Source organism: Passer domesticus, chromosome 8 (genome assembly GCF_036417665.1).
Source record: "Passer domesticus isolate bPasDom1 chromosome 8, bPasDom1.hap1, whole genome shotgun sequence".
Classification (NCBI taxonomy): Eukaryota; Metazoa; Chordata; class Aves; order Passeriformes; family Passeridae; genus Passer; species Passer domesticus.
This window is the reverse complement of record NC_087481.1, coordinates 25,346,137-25,366,102: the sequence shown is the minus strand read 5'-3', so window position 1 is coordinate 25,366,102 and position 19,966 is coordinate 25,346,137. Positions and strand designations below refer to the sequence as shown.

Below are 19,966 nucleotides of genomic sequence, written 5' to 3'. Positions count from 1 at the left end.
AGAACAGACTGGGTTGGAAAATGTCATCTTTTTCTATCCCCCTGCCATGGGCAGGGCACCTTCCACTATCCCAGGGTGCTCCCAGCCCTGTTCAGCCTGGCTTTGGACACTTCCAGGGATCCAGGGGCAGCCACAGCTTCTCTGGGCACCCTGTGCCAGGGCCTCCCCACCCTCCCAGGAAGAATTTTTCCTAATATTTATCCTAGATCCTATCCCCCTATGCTCTTGTGAAAAGCCCTTCTTAGACAATGCTTATATTGATGGCAGTATTGTCATGTATAAACCACCTCACAATTTATGCCAGAGAAGAGCCCTGTGATGCAGTAACAACCCAGATTATCAACATGCAGAGGTAGCACCAGGTTGTTTGGGTTGGGATTGATGGTATTTTGTGTTTAGGTTTAAATGTTTATTTTTCAAATGTATGTTATAGTTTTATAGGTGGCGAGTTTTGTAGTATTTTATTAATAAGATATAAATGGTTACCTGTTTTTTGTTATAAGATTTTTTCCAGGTTAAGTTATTTGATTAAGAAATGATACTTAAATTATTTTTATTTTTAACCTAATAACTTATTACTCAGTCTGCATTGCAGACTTTTTTGTTTAATTATAAAATACTACTTAAATTCATGAAGAAGGACTAGTTTTTGCTTTAAAACTTTTATTTTGATTTAAATGTATTGCTATATTCTAAAACTATAAACTCTAAGTTTTTTATTTTCTGATATTATACACGTCTAATTAAACTACACACTTGTAATTTTAGTGTTATTAATTAATTTTTGAAGGTTTTTAAATGGTTTTAAGTTAAATGTAGTGGGTTTTTTGGGGGGGTTAGAGTTTGTTAGCATAGAAAACTTAAAATTCTTAGTATCTAGGACTTTAATTTGCCTTGTCTGTCTCCTTTCACCTCACCTGAAGCTCATCTGTCTCTGTGTTATCAGGCTGCCCTGTGAACAGAGCGCTCCTTTTCAAACCCCAGAACTTCCAAATGAGTTACAGACCCTCCGAGTCCTGAGACAGGGGCAGCAAAATACAGCATTTGCAAAGCTTTCTTCAAGTGATAAGCAATTTAAAGGTGGAGTACCCTCTCTGGGAAGATGCAGCCAGGGAAATTCCACCTCCAGCAATGGAAAGGTACACCTGGATCCACTCAAATGAAAGGCTCTCGTTAGGCAGGCTTAATTGGGCTGCCTTGCTTAGCCCACCTGTGAGCAGCTTTGTGGCTGCAAGAGCTTAGAAAAGCAGGAGTGAGGCGCTCCTGAAGTTTCTTTTTTCTTTTTCTTTCTTCCTGAAGTTTTTTTCCTGCTTTATTCTGGAAGCTGAAGCTGGAGGAAGCTTGAAAACTTGGGATGGCAGGTAGGCAGTGTTTGGAGTCTGTGGATGTAACTGGAGTTTCTCAGAGGGGCTGATGCTCTTAAGGAGTTCTGTTTTGACTCGAGGTACACAAGCAAGTGAAGAGGATGAGCAGATGCAATGTTTTTGGAGCTCTTTAGGGCTAGGAGCTGGCAGTCTTTCCTCTCACAAACAAATACTTTTGGGAATGAGCTTGGATCTGGGGTGCTCTGTTGCAGGATGCAGATGAAACGGTGCTTATTGCTGTATTTCTAGAAGGGATTAAATGAAACACGGATGAAGAGATGTTTGTCTAATGAGATAAGGCTCCAAAGTAGCACAAAACTTCTTTAAAGAAAGCACTTTGTGGGTGAGCAGGGCTTTTTCTGGGCTGTGGGGGTGACTTTGGGCTGCTGAGTGTTGGCTGGGGGGAGAACTCCACTGATGGAGACTGGAATGAGAACAGTTCACTGGTGTTTGAGGAGCCTGTGAAGTAATGAAAAAAGCTTGAAATGCCAGGCTGGACAGGGCTTGGAGCAACCTGGTCTAGTGGAAGGTGTCCTTGCCCATGGCAGGGGGGTGAATGAGATGGGCTTTAAGTTCCCTTACAACCCAAACCCTTCTGTGTTTCTGTGATTAATTTTTTAGCTGCTGTAAAAAGTACTAGGGCTGGACCCTCAGTCTGGAGCATCCATAAGTCTGTTTTGGTGCTAGGGGCTGCCTCCTTGGGGAGCAGAGTGTGGACAGCTGCCTCAGGTGCTTCTGTGCTCTCCCAAATCAGGTGATGGCCTTGGTTCAATTTCAGCTCCAAGTGCAAGGTTCGACCCAAGCTTTGGCTGTCACTACTTTCCTAGGTTTGTTAATGTGCTGCTGATGCTGGCTCAGGTTCCTGGCCTATCCTTCCCCCCTGTATCTTCTTCCAGAACTGCAGTAAAAATGCTACATGTGCTGTAGAAAGGCTGCTGGGGTGTTTTCCAAGCAAATGACTGCAAGGAGGGGCAGCTCTCTCTCTCCTTGTTCTTTTAACTCTGCTTCTCCTGAACTATGTCACAAAATGCATTAGTTTAGCTACATTTCTTTATGCTGTGGATCGTGGTATTCTGCTTTCCTGTGGAATTGTGGGTCTGATAAATGAATGGTAACTTCTGTCCATCCCCTGCACGGGGGCCAGCAAATTATGGCTCTGTGGCCACCACTGGGGGATGGATTTGGGGGAAATGAATGTGGACACTGCTGGGTTTTACTTGTTTAGATGTGGGAACTATTACAATGTTGGACACAGCTGGGTGTTTTCACCTGTCTGGGGTTCAAGGCAGAGTCTTGCATCTTTTCATTGCTGGTTTCTTGGCTGCTTGTCCTTGTTAAACTCATTTTGTGGAGCCTCCCATCCCTGCTGCAGACTCTACGGCGGATAATGGGGTTGCCTGTGTTTGCTGAGGTTATCACAGCCCCGCAGTGACCAGGCCAGACTGTTTGCAGCTGCATGTTGCTTTTTTTAATAAAAAAGGACCCCTCTTGTGCAACATTAAGCTACCAATGCAAAACCTGTCTCGCTGTCAGTGATAGACTAAAAATTGAGTTTTCCTACAGGAGCAGGGGTACCTTCTCAACCATGAACATCCATGTGATCCCAGCCATGAAAAGCGGTGTTCAGAATCAAAGATGGTGTAATCTTTTCATTAAGGAAAGAAATCTTCAGTGGGACTGGCTGTTGCTCTCTCTTCCCTGCTCCCCCCAGAGATCTCTCTGCGAATTCCCCTCTGAGCAGATCTGTCAGTTTGCGGTATTGGGGCAGCACTCGGGATAATTTATCTCCAGTTATTTTATTTCTGCTGGTTTCTGAGCTAATAACAAGAGATGAGGGCTCATCTCCCGCTCTGGGCACCTTCCCATCGCTTAACTAACAATTAATAAGCCAGATAATGGAGTGTTTCTCCCACACAGGAATAAACACTGACTGTATTAAACTGCAGCAGCGCAGCATCTCCAATCTGTTCAGGAACTGCAGCCAGTGCACAATCCTGTGCCCTGCTTAGAAGGAGCTGTTTTCCCCAGTCTGCAAGATGAAAACTAGGCTCAATTTATTGTTTTCCAGGCTGGATGGGGGAAAAGTTTCTCACCCACTTGGATTGAGGGCCCCTGCTCCAGCAGCATGGTCACCCACAGCGTTGCCCTGGGAGAGCTGGGACTGTCTCACATCTCAGGGATGCTCTGGGCCATGGGGAAAGGGACAGTGGGAGCCCATCTGTGGGAGCTGGTGGCTGGGTTTGTTTGCAATACACTTCTTTAATTGCTGGAGCATAGGAAGGGCGCCTGTTTATTACAGTGTGTGTGCATCAAAGTAAATACATTAGCTCCATATAAACATTTCCTTGCTGAAAAGCCTCTAATTAAGAGTTCTTGCCAGCAGGCAGCCAATTACTTATCTCAGCAGCTTCATGTGTCCCCTGGCCTTCACCCACTGCCTGGAGGTCGTGAAGGAGAGCTGAGACCTGCAGTGTGTTCCAGAGGAGGAGGAGGAGGATGGAGGTTTCCCTGTGCTGCTCCGATACAAGACCTGTGTTCCTGTGACCAACCCTGTGTGCTTTCCCTCATCCTGTAAATCACAGGATGGTGTGAGCTGGGGAAAGTCCTTGGAATGTGGATTCACCCCACTGGAATGGCCGGCACACCCAGGAACCTCTGAGGTTCCCCTGTGCCTTCAACCCTGCGCAAACCAGGCCACAAAGTTCCTCAGCCTGTGGCTGTCCTTCAAAGTACCCTTTTTGCCTCCTTCCTCCTCCTGCCACTGACTCTTTCAATTGTTTCACCTCAATCTGTCCTTTCAGAGACCAACCCCTGCAGAACACTGCTGGTGGCAGTGCAGATTTTTTTGCATCCAGAAGCGTGCCAGACCACTGGGCTGCCATTTGGAGAGATCAAATGATTCCCGTGGCTGTAGAATTATGACACTAGCCTTGAGGGCTGGAGGGAGTGGATAGTCATGAGCTGAAAGCTGCCCCTTTGAAGTTTGGGATTTCTGGAGATGTCATCTTTTATATACATCACCAGCCAGGTTGCTTTTCATTTTGTTGGAGTGTTTTTCTTGTCTAGATTCTTAGAGAGCAAGACCTTACTTCAAGGCAGGAGGGATGATGAGAAAGATAGATGAGCCCAGACACTTATGCATTACAGATCTCTTTGAAATGGAGTAATTCCAATTTTTCAGAGCTAACAACTTGCTAACGCCCTGTGCATTTGTACACAAAAATTCTCTCTGGGCTGGGTAGAAACTGGGAGTCCCTGATCCATGGGGGAAAATCTCTGCTGGGTCTAGCTTGAATTGTGCCAAAGCTGAGCCTGGCTTTAAGTCAGAGGTCTTTTTCCAAAGCTGTGAAGTGGATGGGCATCAAAACCCGTGCCCTTTTTTAAGGAGCTGTTTTGCTGTCCCCATTTAGTAGGGACAATGCCTGGTGGCAGCAGTGTTGTGAGAGATGCTGGCCTTGAACAGGAAACCCCTCCGTGTCCTTTGTGGTGCACACCCAGCCCTTTGCAGAGCCACTTATTCCCAGGATGGGTGGAAAAGCAATAAAATTACCCAAAGCAAAATCACTTAAGCTGACTAAATGCCAGCTGGGGGGGTGTCTCATCCCTTAGGCACCCCTTCCATTAAAATTCCTGGGACTGACTGAGGGTGATGTGCCATCAGGCTGGACTATGCCATGCCAGGTACAGGTTAGGCAGGAAGAGCTTTTCTCCTCCTTAGAAGCAAAGAAAAGTAAAATCTGCCTGTCACTTCTGTGCTTTTAGCACTTTTGTTGAGAATTAAGCAATAAACAATCCAGGCACAAAAAATTGTCAGACATATTTTGATCTTGGCTGTGGTTCCAACATGCCTGTCTTGTTCTGGTGTCCAGCTATTGAGGGACCTGCTCTCATTTTCACCTTTTATCCCTGTTAGGGCACTTTTAAAGGAGTAATTATTTATGTTCTTATGGTTAACATCTGATCCAGGGAAAGAGGAGCTGCTCTGCATCCTGTGGCATCCGCTGGGTCATCAGCCCTGGGCTTGCAGGACATCACTGTGGACATGCAGCCTCACATCAGCCAATGCAAGTGGCTAAAAATCCTCACTTGAAGGTGCTGTGGGCTTGACCTGAGCCACCTCCTGCTCCTCAGAATCTTTGCCTGAGCAAGAAGTGCTCCTGCATGGACACTACAGCAAAGCAATAGGCTCTGCCTGTGCAGACACAGGCTTAAAAATGTGCTTTAGCCAAAAAGGAAAGATTTAGTTAAATCTTTCCTTGCTGGCTGTGACCTGGATACTCTCTCTGATGAGACCTCAGTGGCCTTGCTAGTGGAGCAGCTCTGGCAGGTGAGCAGGCAGAAAAAGCTGTGCTGAGACTCTCTCATCAGCCTCCCCCATACATCAATGTCTCGTGCCTGTGAGGAACTCTTGGACAAAAAAAAAATTAAAAGAAAAAATTCCCCTTGCACACAAAGCAGTGACAGATCTGGATTGTCTGGAGAAGATGAAATAATTTATAAGCTTGGGTTTAATGTTCCTGTTTCCTCTTTTTTTTTCCTACAGCTGCCACCTCCCCACCTTCTGTCACTGTCGTCTAAATGAATTTACAAGGAAAAGAAAATACTTCTCGTTAATGTTCTCACACAAACGAAACATTAGCAAGGGTGACAAAAAAGAAAATAATTGATTGTGAAAGCAAACCTCCTCTGAGACAGTCTGAGCATTATCAGGAGCAGCCTGGAGAGGGACTGGGGGGAAAGGGACAGGGGAGGAGGAGAACAGAGCAGGCTGGAACAACAAATGTAGCGTTTATGATAATTATCCACGTTTTAATCCCCGTTTCCAACCAAGCATTCACTTCCTTTAATTAGTTCTCGATTAGAAAGAGATTATCTAATAAATTGTACAAATAAAGAGCAGGTTATCTTTGCAGTATTCCTGCACACCAAGTTCTGAAAGCATGGGGACGCAGGGATGGGGCTTGAGAGGGACATGAGCGTGGAAAACCTTGTTTTCCTTTTCCCTCATTTCCTTGGCTGCAAATATTGGCTGTTTCTGGCATTAGCAATGCAGCTAGTGAAGTAAATCCATAATTAAACTGAATTAGCATGTACTTGGAAGTTTTACATGCACAGACACAAAGAAGGTTCCTGCTTGGAGCATTTCCAGTATGATTTGCAGGGGAGGTAGGGGGGAGAGCAAATAACACCGTATAGTTTAGTTAAAAAGCACTTTGCTGAAATTTGCTCTTAATTTTTCTGCTAAGAGAATGTAATGTGGGCTGTCTGGGTGGCTGGTTGAACAGAACCTCCTTAGTTTACCAGGAAATCTTTGGAAGTCACCTCTCAACTGGCCTCTGTGTGTGTGTGTGTGTCACCTCAGTGTGGCTGCACTGAGGTCTCTGGGTGATGTACACAGGAACTGGAAGCTGTGAGAGGTGGGTGTTGGAAGGTAATCAGCATTTCTGTCCTTCAAAGAACAAGCCTTTAACTTTACACCTTGCCCAAAAATTCAAGTTGAGGCAATAGATTCATCTCCCACCCCCTGTTAGCTTCTCTCCTCAGCTCTGGTAATGAACTCCTCAGACAAATGTAATAATTAAAGCATTTCCTAAATTAAATTTCCCCAGAATATGTCTACCAAAGTTTGGCATCTCTCCTTTAAAGTCAGACATAATCTTGGAAAAATGAGGTCACTGATTTTTTTCCTGATTGAAGATTTCAAAATCAAGCTTCCATTGCCCAGGAATTCAATACCACCAGTCAAGTTCTTTTCCCCACCTCTCAAATATCTTATACTTCATCTTGCTGCAACAATGAAATCAGATTGTACCTGACATTTTCTACTAGTACTCTGTGTCTGATATTTTACTCTCAATTTGGATTAAAATTTACCTTAATTGTGCCAAATTATCCTGGCTGTTTTGCCAGGTTCCCAGGGCTGGTGGGAGCCACGTTTCTCTGGGATTTGTCTTGTGCTTTTGTCACCTGAGGTGTGGAGGCAGGTGCTGGCTGGGTCAGGCCTAACCCTGCTGCATCTCTGCCCAGGCCTTCCAAAGCCTCTGTGTGACCCCTCCTTGCTGAGCTAGCAGGGAACTTCATTTTAACTCCTACAAAGCAGAGCCAGCCTCTGAGCTCTTCACTTCTTGGAAGACTTCCTTGGGCTTTCCAGCACGGAGAGAGAGTTCTGACTGGTGTCAGCGCTAGTGAGAAGCTGGAATGCCGTGCTGCCCTGGCTGTGGAACACAGCTGGGTGGCTTTGGAGGTGGCACCCAGCAGGTTTGTGATGCTGAGGAGCCGTGCATCGTGCTGTGCTCTGGCTCCACCCTTCCCAATGATTTTCTCGGCCCGTGGTTGAGCAGTCAATATTTTCATTGTCTGGTTTTAATCCAACCTGACAAGAGAGGAGAGATCTTGGAGATTCTGAGTTTGTGCCAGCCCAGATAAATCAGCCTGGGCATTCCCACTGTGTCGCCTCTGGAGCGCAGGCCCATGGTTGGGTGGTGTCCTCCAAGCTGGTGGTGTGGGGCTGGAGGAGTCCAAGATGGTGTTGTTGGAAGGAATAAAGGTGGGGCTTGGCAGAAGCAGGAGTGAGAGGCTGGGAATTGCCTTCCTGGGTCTGTCAGTCAAGGACGTGTCCCGCTAGCGTGTGTGCCCAAAGTGACCTCCCCATCGATCGAGACAGTCAATAGGCAGCTACTTAAGAGCAAAGTTCCGTTTTCTTTCCTTATTTCTGTTTCTTCTTCTTCACTTTAATTATCTAAGATAGATAAGCAGCTGCGGGCCAATTAGAAAACAATTACCCGCTGTAATCAATGCTGGTGTGGAAAAAGGGTGAGGATGAGCGTAAAAGCTCAAGAAACGCCTTAAAACGCAGCTCTGAGGTAACACTATCCATGACTCCCCATCCTTGAAAGCCCTTTGCCTTAACTTCCCCAAGGTAAAGAGCCAGAAATGTCAGGAGTTTCAGCCAGAAAAAAAAAGCCAAACTAAGTGAAAAAACTATGGAAACGATTGGACCCTTCAAAAGGGCAGAATTAAGGATTTCAGGATAAGGATGGGGACAGCAGCTGTGTGATTTTTGAGCAGGTTTTTCTGTTTTTCTGTGCTGCTTTCACCTGGGAGAAAACAATTCTAATTTTTTACGAGCTGTAATGGGCTCTGCACTGGCTGTTACCATTCACCAATGAGATCTGGTGGTTATAATGGATGGCTGGATGAAAATATCAACTCTGCTCTCAGTGCCAGTCAGCGGCAGTGACTAAAATGATAGGAATTATTAGGAAAACAAGGAACAAACCAGTAAACTGTATCCTGCCGTGACAGAGGGTACACCCGTGTCATGAGTGGTCTGCCACTGATTCTGGCAGGAGAGGGAAGGGTGGGGAAAAGTTTGGTGAGAGGCAAGAAGGATGATAAAGGTATAGAAGTGGTTCTTGCACAGAACAGCTTAAAAGGATAGGTTTTTGGAGCCCCCTGCCCTGTGAGCTAAAATCCCACAGAGACACAGGAATGATCCACCCCAGCCCCAGGGTTTCCCTGTTCATCCCAGGTCAAAATGTCTCAAGGAACACTTCACATAGACCTTTCTGCTCTCTTTTTCCCATGTTGGGGGGTGCCTAAAAGGGGTTATTTCCATAGGGCTGCCACCAGGAATATGCACCTTAAGAACCCTCCCAGACATGGCAAGGACTGGGGAAACTGGGCAACCTGTGTAGTTGTCTGATGTCTTGCAAGCCAAAGCTGGTGATTTCTTAACTGTGTTGTGTTGGTGTTTCTTAACTGTTTCTTTTCCTTGGGAAAGAACACAGCACAGCTGGAAAGAATGGGATGTTTCTGAGCTAGGAGCTCAATGTCCTGGTCCTCCTGGCTGTGGCAAGTGCTTGTGCTGTGACCCACAAAATGAGGAGTTCATATTCACATCATTGGTACCCGGTTTTATCTGGGTGTTGAGAGCCTCCCCGAGGAGCCTGAAACCTCTGAGCTGTGGGTGGATATGTGGGAGAGCCTCCAGAAGCTGCTGTGGGTTCTGGAGCTGTTCCTGCAGACCCTGTCCCGGTGTGCTCTGTGGGACTGGGCTGGAGAGGAGATACCCTGGCTTTTTCTGCATCCCAGCACCACTGAGGCCAGGCTGGGGAGGGAAAAGGAAAGGGAAGCAACTAGTTGAGATGGGAGCGCAAATGTCCTGGGGTGGAGCCCCCACAGACTTTCAGGGCTATTTTGGTTATTCTGCAGGTGGATGGTGTTGGCTCAGCTAGGCTGAATTTGCTCCTTGTGACAAAAAACAGAATCTCTGCTTGGAAGTGTGAGAGAAATGAGCTCTTCCCCCAGATCCCTGGCAGGTGAGAAGCTCTCAGGGTGGCTTTCTCCTCTCTGCCTGCTTTTGTGCCAGCCCTGCCAGTGCAATGGCAGGTAAGTGGCAGCTCAGTTGCCAAAATAGCTCTGTGTGAGCAGCAGGCGGACAAGCAAAACTGAACTGTCTGCAGTCCTGGAGAGCCTGGATTTAGAGAGATTTCCAGCAGTCATCAGCAAAATAAGAGAAAAAGGTGAGTTTTCTCCATGGCTGCCAGTTCAGTCTCTCAGTTTCTCCTCTCCTCACTGTGTGTTTCTCCAAGGAATGCAATCCTGGCTGGCTCTGAAACCAGAGAAAGGGATGCTCGGCCTGGTGCTGCACTTGGCAGAGCTGCTGGAGAATTAGAAATAGCAGCATTTTCCTTCCACATTTAATCTCTCTGTGATTTCCTCTGATGGCCACCAATATTTCCTCTTCGTTATATATGACATGCAATAACAAAAGTGGGTCTTTTCTGTGAAATATTAGCTGCACACCAGCGGTTTGCTCGTAATGAACTGTCTACGTGGAGATCGCTAACTACAGCGTAATTATCAGTGAATAATTCATGGTGAATAATTGAATCGTTTTAGCCCTTTCTGCCGAAATCAGACAGTGACTCATGATTTCTGGGAATTATTCTTAGAACACTTTAATGGTGCCTATTTCACACGCTGAGGTCAATCAGGAGTATTTGAAGATGGGCTGTGGCAGGCAGATCTGTTCCTGGGCCAGACAGGAACAGGCTTTTGTTGCAGAAACTTGAAAGAGGAGAGATAAAAACGATTATCCTTTGTTCCAACTTGCTGCTCGGAGCTCTGCTGTTCCAGAGCAGCTTTGCCTGTGGAATTGGGGCACTGGAATGTTTGTGGTGAGATGGATGCATGGGAGCAGATAACAACACATTCCAGCAGCTGCCTTCTCAGCTCTCATCATCTCAAGTCCACAAACAACTGGCTTTGAGCTCATCCCCTTTGTGGGTCTGTGAGCAGTCCATGGATTCAAGGAGCTGTAGGAATACAGGGGTGAGGAGTTTCCGTCTCCTGTGGATCAGAATGGCACCAGCTCTGAGAGGAGAAGAAAAAGGCTGATGTAAATGTGTGCCTCCCAAGCCTTCTGCTCGGAGAATTTTGATCTATTCCCCAATTCCCTTTCGTTTTTCCTGCCTTCGCTTCCCAAAAACATACATGATCTGTCACAATTTATAACCTCCGGTTTAAGGAGAACGGGGCAGACAAATTAATCTCTATAAAAGCTTCTTTTTTTATTGCACTTAATGTGCACCTTTCGCCTTGTGTAATGGAGCTTGCATTCTGAAAAAAATAACTTTGACATCTTCCTATTTTATCTCTTCTTTGGCTGCACGAGCATCCTGCTCCCTCCATGTGAGCCAGGCAGCATGGGCAACTTCCCTTTCTCTCCATCTCCCTTTCAGATGCTGATTTGCCCAGATCTCTGTCTCTGGTCTGTGGCATGTTTAGGTATTGTCCAGCTGCGCAGATTTCCTCATTTCCTTCCCTTCTTTCTTATCAGAGGTGTCAACACTCTGCAAAGTGCTGTAGACTCACCACGACTCCAATCTTCTGGGGTTGTTTTGCTGGTGAGGAGCATCCTGTAGATGATGAAAAGGGGATTTTTGGGTGATTATTGTGAACCTTGACATCCCTCCTATGCCAGCCTGCTCCCAGCCCGTGTCCCACATGGTGCTGGGTGTAGCCTGGTGCTCTGTGGGAAGGGATGTTGGTGCTGAGAGATGCCCGTGGATGGGTCAGGAGCAGGTCCTGTGCATTTGCCCTGGAGAATTCCTGTCTGGCACGGCCCCTGCAGCCTCCCCACGCTTTTCTGCATCCCCCTCCCACCCTGGTGCTCCTGAAGGGGCTGCAGAGCCTCCCCCTGGCCGGGCTCCCATGGTGAAGCAGAGTCTCCTTTGACTTTGGCGTGTTAGCCTGTAAGAGAGCTGACCCCACCGGGGATCAGGCTTGACCCCAAACTGTTAAGGAAAAATGCAGACAATCCCACAGCCCCATCCTCTTCCCCTCTGTGCCCCCTCTCTTCCTTTGTAGGACCTGGGAATGTTCAGCCCCGCGTACCCATCAGGGCTTTGAAGATTTGCTGTACAAAAAAAGGGGGGATGAAGACTTCAAGACACACAGGATGATTTTTTAGGGCTTTCTAGGAAAGGAGGATTGCCACTGCAATTACAGGAAGCTTCATTTCCAAAGAATTTTTGTTATTTTGCTCCCAAAAAGGGAAAGTCAGAGGCTGACCTGAGAATTAGACCCTCTGAGTCCAGGAGAGTTTCACCCAACTTCAGTTGGTGGTGTTTTGTCAGGGAAATACAGGCAAATAGCAGCTGTGGGGTTATGGCTTTGCACTGTGAATAGGGTGGCCTTCAGGGCAGAGGAGGGCTGGAAGCAGAGGGAATCAGGTTCTCTTTTCCTTTGGAATCTCTGGCTTAAAAAATACTCAGGCAGCAAATGAACTGCCATGAATTGCTTCCTCACTTTGAAGCTGAGAATGTGACTTGCACAGTGCCTGTTTGAGAGCTCAGCTGGAGCTTCCATAATCCAAGTCTGGAGAAGAATAGGGGGGAAAAAACTCCACTAAAACATGAGTTTTATCCTTTTGTATTACTTGATGTGGAAAAAAACTGGTATGTCAGCACCTCCTGAGGTCCCCACAGTGCTGCTGAAACATGAGAGCTGCTTTGAAACCAACTGGATGGAGCTGGAAAAAAGGCTGTGAGCAGCATTGGGAAATGTCTGTGGCATCCAGCAGCTCCCTGGCCTGCAGCCACTCGGGGGTTAAAGTAATGTTTTCCTCTTTCCACTGTTCAAAAAAATGCCCAAAATGATGAAAAATGGGCATGTTTGCCCCTGTGTTCTGGTCCCTGCCAGTGCAGAATCTCTGGGGAGGAGGAGAGTGAGGAATCGGGTTCCCTGAACCATTGTGGGGTGCAGCACCACTGGAGCATGCAGCTGTCCTCCTGGGGAGCTCCACTGCAGGGAAAACCCTTTCTCAGGGAAAATGAAGGCTGGACTCAGTGGGGAGAAGACCTACCAGGATCTGGGCATGAGGAAGACCAAGCTCATGCAAGCTGGGCATTTTTGTCTGGAAGAAACAAAAAAAAGGCCATGATTATGAAACAGATGTGAAGTCCTATGAAAAAGTGAGAAACTTGACACCAGCTCCAGTGTCTTTTCCCTTTCCACAGCATTTTTGTCTGCTTGGTGATCCTCTCCAAAGTGAAGCAATCCCAGCTCCTCCTTCCGGTGTTGATCAAATGTATCCCAATATTCATGTTTCCAAAATCAAGTTACATTTCCTGGATGCCTCCTGAGTATAAGAGGGACTTTTATTCTCCAAATCAAGGGGAAAAGAGCACCCAACTGATTTCCCAGGAGGTGAGGGTTCTGTGGATGCTGCATTAGACACTGAAATTACCCACTGGATATTACACAGAGCACGTTGACATGAAAAAAAATAGGCTATTTTCTTTTTCTGAGTAGAAAGAAATTGGCTGTGTGCACTCAGAGGCGCTCCAGATTTGGATACTGCATCATTGTGAAAGGGATGTGAGGTGGAGAATATCTGGGGTATTGGTATGTAAATGAACACTTTAATTATTGCAGTCTGGTTGCTGATTTCCCATGTCTGGTGCAGCCAGAGCACCTGGATCCTGCAGGGATGTGCAGTTTTTTGGATCAGGTGAGCAGCTGGGGGCTGGCACACCTGGGCAATGCATGGAGAATACCTGACCCATGGTGGGGGATGCAAAAAGGACAGGGATTTTGGTGCTGTGGCATGAGGTTTTTGAAGCCCACTCCTAAAACTGCAGCTGAGGCGGAGCAGGGGTGCCAAGTGCTCCAGGCTGACCCCCTCCAGGCAGTGCCTGTGCCTCAGGCAGAGCCTTTCCAGGCTAAATATTGACTGGAGTGTGGCACAGATGTCCCTCACAGCCTCCTCCCTGTCCCCTCCCACCCCAGTCCGGGAGGGGGGGAAGCCCCAAGCCATGCCAGGGCTTTGCCTCCTCATTATCTCATGGATCCCCCCCGTCTGTGCCCTGGGCTTTTCGCAGACCCCCATTATTTCCAATCCCCTTCACTTGTCAAAAGTAATTTGGTGACTTGTTATCGGTCAGACCAAACAGCTCTGGGCTCTGCCAGTCCCGAGCGGGGGCTCGGCTGCTTCCAGACCTTTATCCCCCTCTTCCCCTCTCTCTGGGCTGAGCTGCTGAGGGGAGCGTTCAGCAGGCAGATCCCAGCCCCAATTAGCAGCCCAGGAATTTTAATTAGTCGAGCAGTCAATTATATCACTGGACACCCTTTGCCCTCTCCCCTTGCTCCCCTCTCTCCCGCTGTCCGTGGGCAAAGCTCCCAGCCCTGCTCTGAGCTGCCAGAGGGGCCCAGCTGTCCCAGATCCTGCTGCTGGCCCGTGGGTTTGTCCCCTCTGAGGCACAGCCTCATCCCTGACCTCCAACTGAACTGGGGCTCTGTGCCCTCCCAGGCCTGCCCTGCCAGTGGCAGTCTGAGCAAGAGGGACACAGAGCAGGGAAGAGCTTTGGGTTTGGGCTCCATTCTCCTGCTTGGGTGTTGGGGACAGGAATGGGATGGGGAAGTTTGGAGAGAGGGGCCTTTCCTTCCCTTCTTGGTGCTTCTTGATGCTGATCTACCTGTCAGTTCTCCTCTGAGGCTGGCTCGCAAGCTGGGACACCAGGGGAGCTGCCAGCTGGTTAATGCTGTCACTTGCCTATCAATGAGAATCCCTTTGGATCTGCTCTGCTATTTCTATTTTATTTGCTTCCTAAAATTACCTCCTGTCCCACTCCTGCACTCAGGGCTTTGCTGCATCTCCAAGGTAACACTTCTGCCCACCACTGCTTCCCGACCTTGCTGGCCCATCAAAAACCTGTCCTAAATTCGCTGGCCATTGATTAATGTTGCCATTGATTAAAGTCCTTCCCAATTTTGGTGTTTCTTATAGTTTTGTGTCAAGTGTTGCTCATTTTGCTGTAAGATCAGGCTGCAGCGAGTCTCAAATCTGCACCAAATCACATCCTCAGGGTGCTGGACATGCTTTACAAGGTAACATAGCTGGTGACAGGACCCTGCACAGGCTGGACATGCTTTACAAGGTGACATAGCTGGTGACAGGACCCTGCACAGGCATTCCCAAATTCTGGTCATACTCCAATGTGTCTTGTCCCAATTCTTTTCAGAACAGCAAATGCCCTTTTCTGAGGTGTTAAGCAGCTTGGTCATCCCTTCCTCCATCCCTCCCTCCCTCTATCATTCCACCTTTACCCCGTGGCAGGATCTACCTCTGTCACAGCCTGGCTGTGTAAAGCCGAGCCTGTGGCCTTTGGGCGCGGTGGCAATTGAGCTGTAGTGACAAGGGCCGCTTGTTTGATGGCATCTCGGAGGGGGAATTCCTCTCCCACCGGGAACTGCGGGCTCTAAGAGCAGGGACGAGTGCGCAGATGTTTGGGAACACGCAGACAATTACCCTGAGCATCTCGTTCCCCTCTGACGGGGCCATTACACATCAGTGAGATGATCAGGAGCTGGCTACACACGGTGGGGAAGGGATGCTGGAACCATCTGGCTGTACCGAGTGTGATATGGGGAACATCTGCTGGGCACGTGTAAAAATAGGATTATCAGGGGAAAAAAAAAAAAAAAAGTGACTGTGGAAAGGACGTTTTACCATCCTGCCTTAATCGTCCTCCTCTTCTTCCTCACTGTAACATCAGGGGTTCTCAGGTTGCACTCAGAGTGGTTTTCTCTGTGCATCAAATGCAGTTTAATAGCTGTGGGTTTTAATGTGCCTCAAGCACAGGGAAAATAATGGGGTGTGATCTCAATGAAGAGGGGAGGGAAACGTTTTGGAGGAGAAGCCAAAGGCTGTGAAGGAAACGGTGCTTTGCTGTTGGTCATTCTCTCAGTTATGGGTGAAGCGAAAGGGATGACTCCCATGCCACGAAGACACTTCATCCCCTGCAAGGTGCTTGGCAAGGGACTGAGAGAACCTCCTAGCTTCAAACCAGCTGGAAGGCTAAGTTAAATACTGCAGAACCTCAGGTTATTAATACTTTGCAGAACCTCAGGTTAACCTCAGAGATTTCCCACCTGGGAAACACCAACAGCATGAAGTGAATCAAGCAGAGAGGAGAAGACCATAGTTAGACTAGGAGAACACAGCTGATCCCACGCTTCCCTGACAAGTCTCTCTGTTGCTTTGATTGATCTCTGTGAGGAACAAAGCTCTGCCAGGCTGCCAAGTGTCTTGTGTACCCTGTCAGGCTGGTTTGAGTGCCTCTGTCTATTGTGAATGCAAGATCTGAGAGGAACGCATCTTCCTTGAGATTTAACTCTGTTCCTTCTGTTTCCATTCTTTCCAGCTGTAAATATTGCAGGATTAGAGCAAAACTGGCTGTTTTGTACCTCCTGGGTGACACAGAGCAGGACAGGCTTTGCTGGTCACAGTGAACTGTCAGTTTTCTCATTAAATAAAATAGATGTGATTCACAGGGATGTGATACAGGCAGCACATTAACCCCCTCCTTAGAAGGATGGACACTGTTCAAACCACAAAAAACCACCCTCCTTCACCCTGTGCCCTGCCTTTTATCCTGTGCTGTGGGGAAGAGACCTTTGGATAGCATGAAATACTTTGATTTCCCCTTTGAAAAAGTGAAGCAAGGGAGGACAGGCACATTCAGCTGCTGGGATTGGTGTTTGCTGCTTTCTGACAGAGAATCTGCTCCTCCTGTGGGAGGAAAGAAAAGCCCAGGAGCTCTTAGGTGTGGGCAAAGTGGCTCATTTTGTGCCTGGAGAAGGAATATGGAGGGCACGTGTCTTCTCTGTCCTCATTCCTTCCTTCTTCAGGGCAGAGATTCCTATAAACACCCTAATATGAGATGAGGATCAGCTTTTTTCACAGCAGTTCAGCCTTCACTTCGAACCCTAAATAACAGCCAGGTTCTTTGGGAAAGGCACCACACCAGCAGCTCTTAATACTGCTGGACTCACTTGAAACTCCTGTCTGTAATGGCTACAAATTATGAATTAATGGCCTTAAATTCACCATCAGACCTAGTGCCTAGTTCTCCTGCCTGGTTCTTGTTTCCATTCTGCCTTCTCATTGCTGTTCCACAATTATTTGTCATTAGTCATTAATCTTGAAAGCATCAGCTTTATTTTCTCTTATTTTCCTCCAAGAAACTCTTGCCTGCTCCCGGGTTTTTATTGTTCACTGTTTTCCATCACTCTTTCCCTTGCCTCAATCTAATCAGTTTTGTACTGCTCTAAAAACTATTTTTTTTTTTTGTCAGGGGAATAAAGCACCGGAGTGAACGTGCCCAAGAGATGTGTGTGACACAGCTGATGCTGCCAGCACCTCGGGGGTGTTCATGCCCTGCTTACAGCTCAGCCCTCTGGGGCGGGGGCAGCATTAGAGCATTTTTCCATAGAACTCTCCCAATCCTGTCTATTTTTCCTGATTTTTCCTGTCCCACACTCTGCTGCAGCAGGAGAACCTCCATGGGGTCTTTCTCCATGACTCTGGCTGGTGTGGAGCTGTTTCTCCCTGCAGAGCCCAAATCTCATTAAAAAGCTGGCACAGGTGTTTCTGGGCTGAGACCTTGCAGGAAAAGGATGAAATAATCCAAGAGGGACAAATCTCAGACCTTTGACCAGCACCTGAAGTGAGAACAAAGAATGGGGTCATGTCTCAAAGGGTGTAGAAGAGCTCAAAACCACGAGGGTGTTTAAATTAACACTTCTCTCATTCTGTCATGCCAGAGGCAGGTCAGGATCATCCTCACTGGTAATCCAGAGGAGGATGCTCAGAGATGCTGGGACCTGGTCCCTGGCAGGCAGGGAGCTGTCCTTGGAGCTGAATGAACCCTCTGCTATCAGAGCATCCAAATATCTGCCAGCTCTGCATCCCTGGCAGTCCTGTGGGACAGGAGTGCTATTAGTGAGGAGGGACCCTCTGGTGGGTCACATCTCCTTTGCCTTCAGTCAGTGCCTTGATCCCACAGTGGGAAGACATTCCTAGAGATGTTGGAACCCTGGATGCTGAGAATTTCAGACTTTCTGTGCTGACAGGCACTGACTCCCAAGAGAACACTGCATTTGACCTGAGGCCGTGGAGAAGGCTTCCAGAATGGAATGACAGAACTGGGATTCTGGGTGTGTAGTTTGAATAGAAATGTGTAATAGAAATGTGGTGGAAAACTTAGAGTTTAACTTTTAGAGAAGGTTTTAAAGAATTTTAAAGGTTTTAAATAATTTTAAAGGTTTTAAATAATTTTAAAGGTTTTAAAGAATAGAGATTGCTTCCTACCTCAAGGTCTCCATTTGCTTCCTTCACTCTCCCTGAGACTGACTCCAACAGGGTTTTTCACCACTCCTGAGGTTCTTGTCTTCTTGCTGTTGCCAGGTTTCCTTTCTTCTTCCATCTTTCTCCCCTTGGATCCTGAGTCTTTCCAAGGAAATGGCAGGGGTGTTGATGCTTCAGCTGCTGCTGGCCCCTCTGGTGCCTTCCAGATGGAGAGACTCAGCACTGGTCCAGGTTTTGCTTCCTCCCTGCACACACAGACTGTAGTATGGGGAGGGATTGAGCCAGCAAAGGATGCTCAGGGCAAGACGTGAGAGATTGTGCATCCATCTCATCAGTGTGGAGACAGTGGAGACAAAGCAGGGGCCAAAAGGAGCCAGTTAAACCAGGCATGAGTCCAACCCCTGTGTGAGATTTTGGCAAAGGTGACCAACAGTGGCAAAAAATATTAACTCTGATAGCTGAGCATTCTGTGGCTTTAATTACAGAATTCACCAGGGCTCTGGCAGTAGATCCCTGGGCAATAGAGGTTGGGAGAAGAAGGTAAAAGAAAAGATCTGGGCAGCAAGATACCCATATTTTATTTTTTTTAAGTATTTTTCCCCTCAGGGTGGATTTTTCCCCTCTGCCTCTCCCCAGTCAATGAGACCAAAGGCACATGGAACATTTGTTTCAGGGGGTACCAAAGTGGGAAAAAAATGGACATTTTGGAGAGAAGTGAGACAAAAAATTATCTCTCAGGAAGAAAATAACCAATAACAGCAGATAGTTGCAGGAAGCAGAGAAATTGTGACATTTAGGAAATAGCCTAAAATTCAGGCAGACGTGACCAACAGGGAAAACAATAACCTTGTGACATTTGGGGACCAACTCCATTAAAAACAGTGCTGCTGAAATGTGCCAAACCCACACGTGTGGCCTCCTTCTCCACTGCTAGATGTGGGGAAATGGTGGTTGGGAGGGAGAGGGGAGAAAAGGGTTATTTTTGTTTAAATATGTTGGGACTAGAAGGGATCAAAAGCTGCACCGAGTCTTCCCTGAAGCACTAAACATTTTTTCTGCCAACCAAGTGCCCAGAACTTGGCAAGGCTTCACTGACTTGATCGCTCTCCAGTAGTCAAATGCTGCTATGGAAATCTTCCAAGGAGCTGATGACTGATCATTAGTGTTGTTCAAAAGCACGTCCAGCTCTTCAGGCTGGGCAGAGCCATGTCAGGAACGTGGAGGTGCTTTACTTTCCAAAGCCAAGCTTAGAGCTTCCCAAGGCAGCCTAATTCCTCAGCCCTGCATCTGCTGCTGTTGGTAAGCAGGGAGGTGAGTGTTGGGCTGTGCTTTTGGCTCAGGACCAAGTCTCTTTGAGACCTTGGGCTGCTCTCACTCCGTGTCCCTGCCTGTCATCCCCAGGGATCCAAGTCCGTGGTGGTTGCATCCCCCCAGTTTGGTTTTGCTTTTGTGGGGAAACATAGACCCAATATGCACCTAATGGAGAGAATTTGTGGGGGTGACAGGCATTTGAAGGGAACATCAAGCAGACACCTGCCTCTGTGTGTGCTCAAGGGAATGAAGCTCTGGGAAGGACGGATGCCTTTGGCTCAGCAGTTTTCCACCCAGTTACAGCTGAATGGAGAAGGGAAGGGTGCTTCGTTCAAAAGGAGTTTCAAAAACTCCCTTTTGACTCTGTTTCCCATTGGGAGAAGCCCACAGGGATTTTCCTTGGTGGGTGAGGGGAGCTGGATCTGTATTTGCTTCCTTCCTGATCCTCTCCAGCTACTGGCAACGGAGAGGCCTGGCCTGACTGTGGCAGAAACAGATGGGAAGCTCTCAATCCAATAAACTTCCCAAGTTTTCTCTCTGTTTGTCATGGGCGTGTTGCCTTTTCTTGGCAGCCAAGGCCTGGAGACCTCTCAGCCCCAAGGCCAGGCACCACCTCCTGCTGCCACAGCTGCTG

General features: G+C 47.6%; 2 long non-coding RNA genes across 10 annotated transcripts in view; both read left to right on the top strand.

Annotated features, from left to right (window-relative positions):
- Window positions 1-19,966, top strand: part of LOC135306205 (uncharacterized) — a 139,054-nt gene that overhangs the window by 55,898 nt on the left and 63,190 nt on the right. The gene's annotated exons all lie outside the window — the stretch shown is intronic.
- On the top strand, window positions 1,157-19,617 carry LOC135306204 (uncharacterized). 3 transcript variants are annotated; one of them, XR_010367030.1, is made up of 6 exons: window positions 1,157-1,361; window positions 9,579-9,685; window positions 9,798-9,889; window positions 13,308-13,383; window positions 14,659-14,759; window positions 14,810-16,952. It is a non-coding gene; the product is annotated as an uncharacterized LOC135306204 (long non-coding RNA). The 3 variants fall into 3 exon arrangements; XR_010367028.1 differs by lacking the exons at window positions 14,659-14,759; window positions 14,810-16,952 and adding an exon at window positions 17,009-19,617; XR_010367029.1 differs by having other exon boundaries at window positions 13,308-14,759.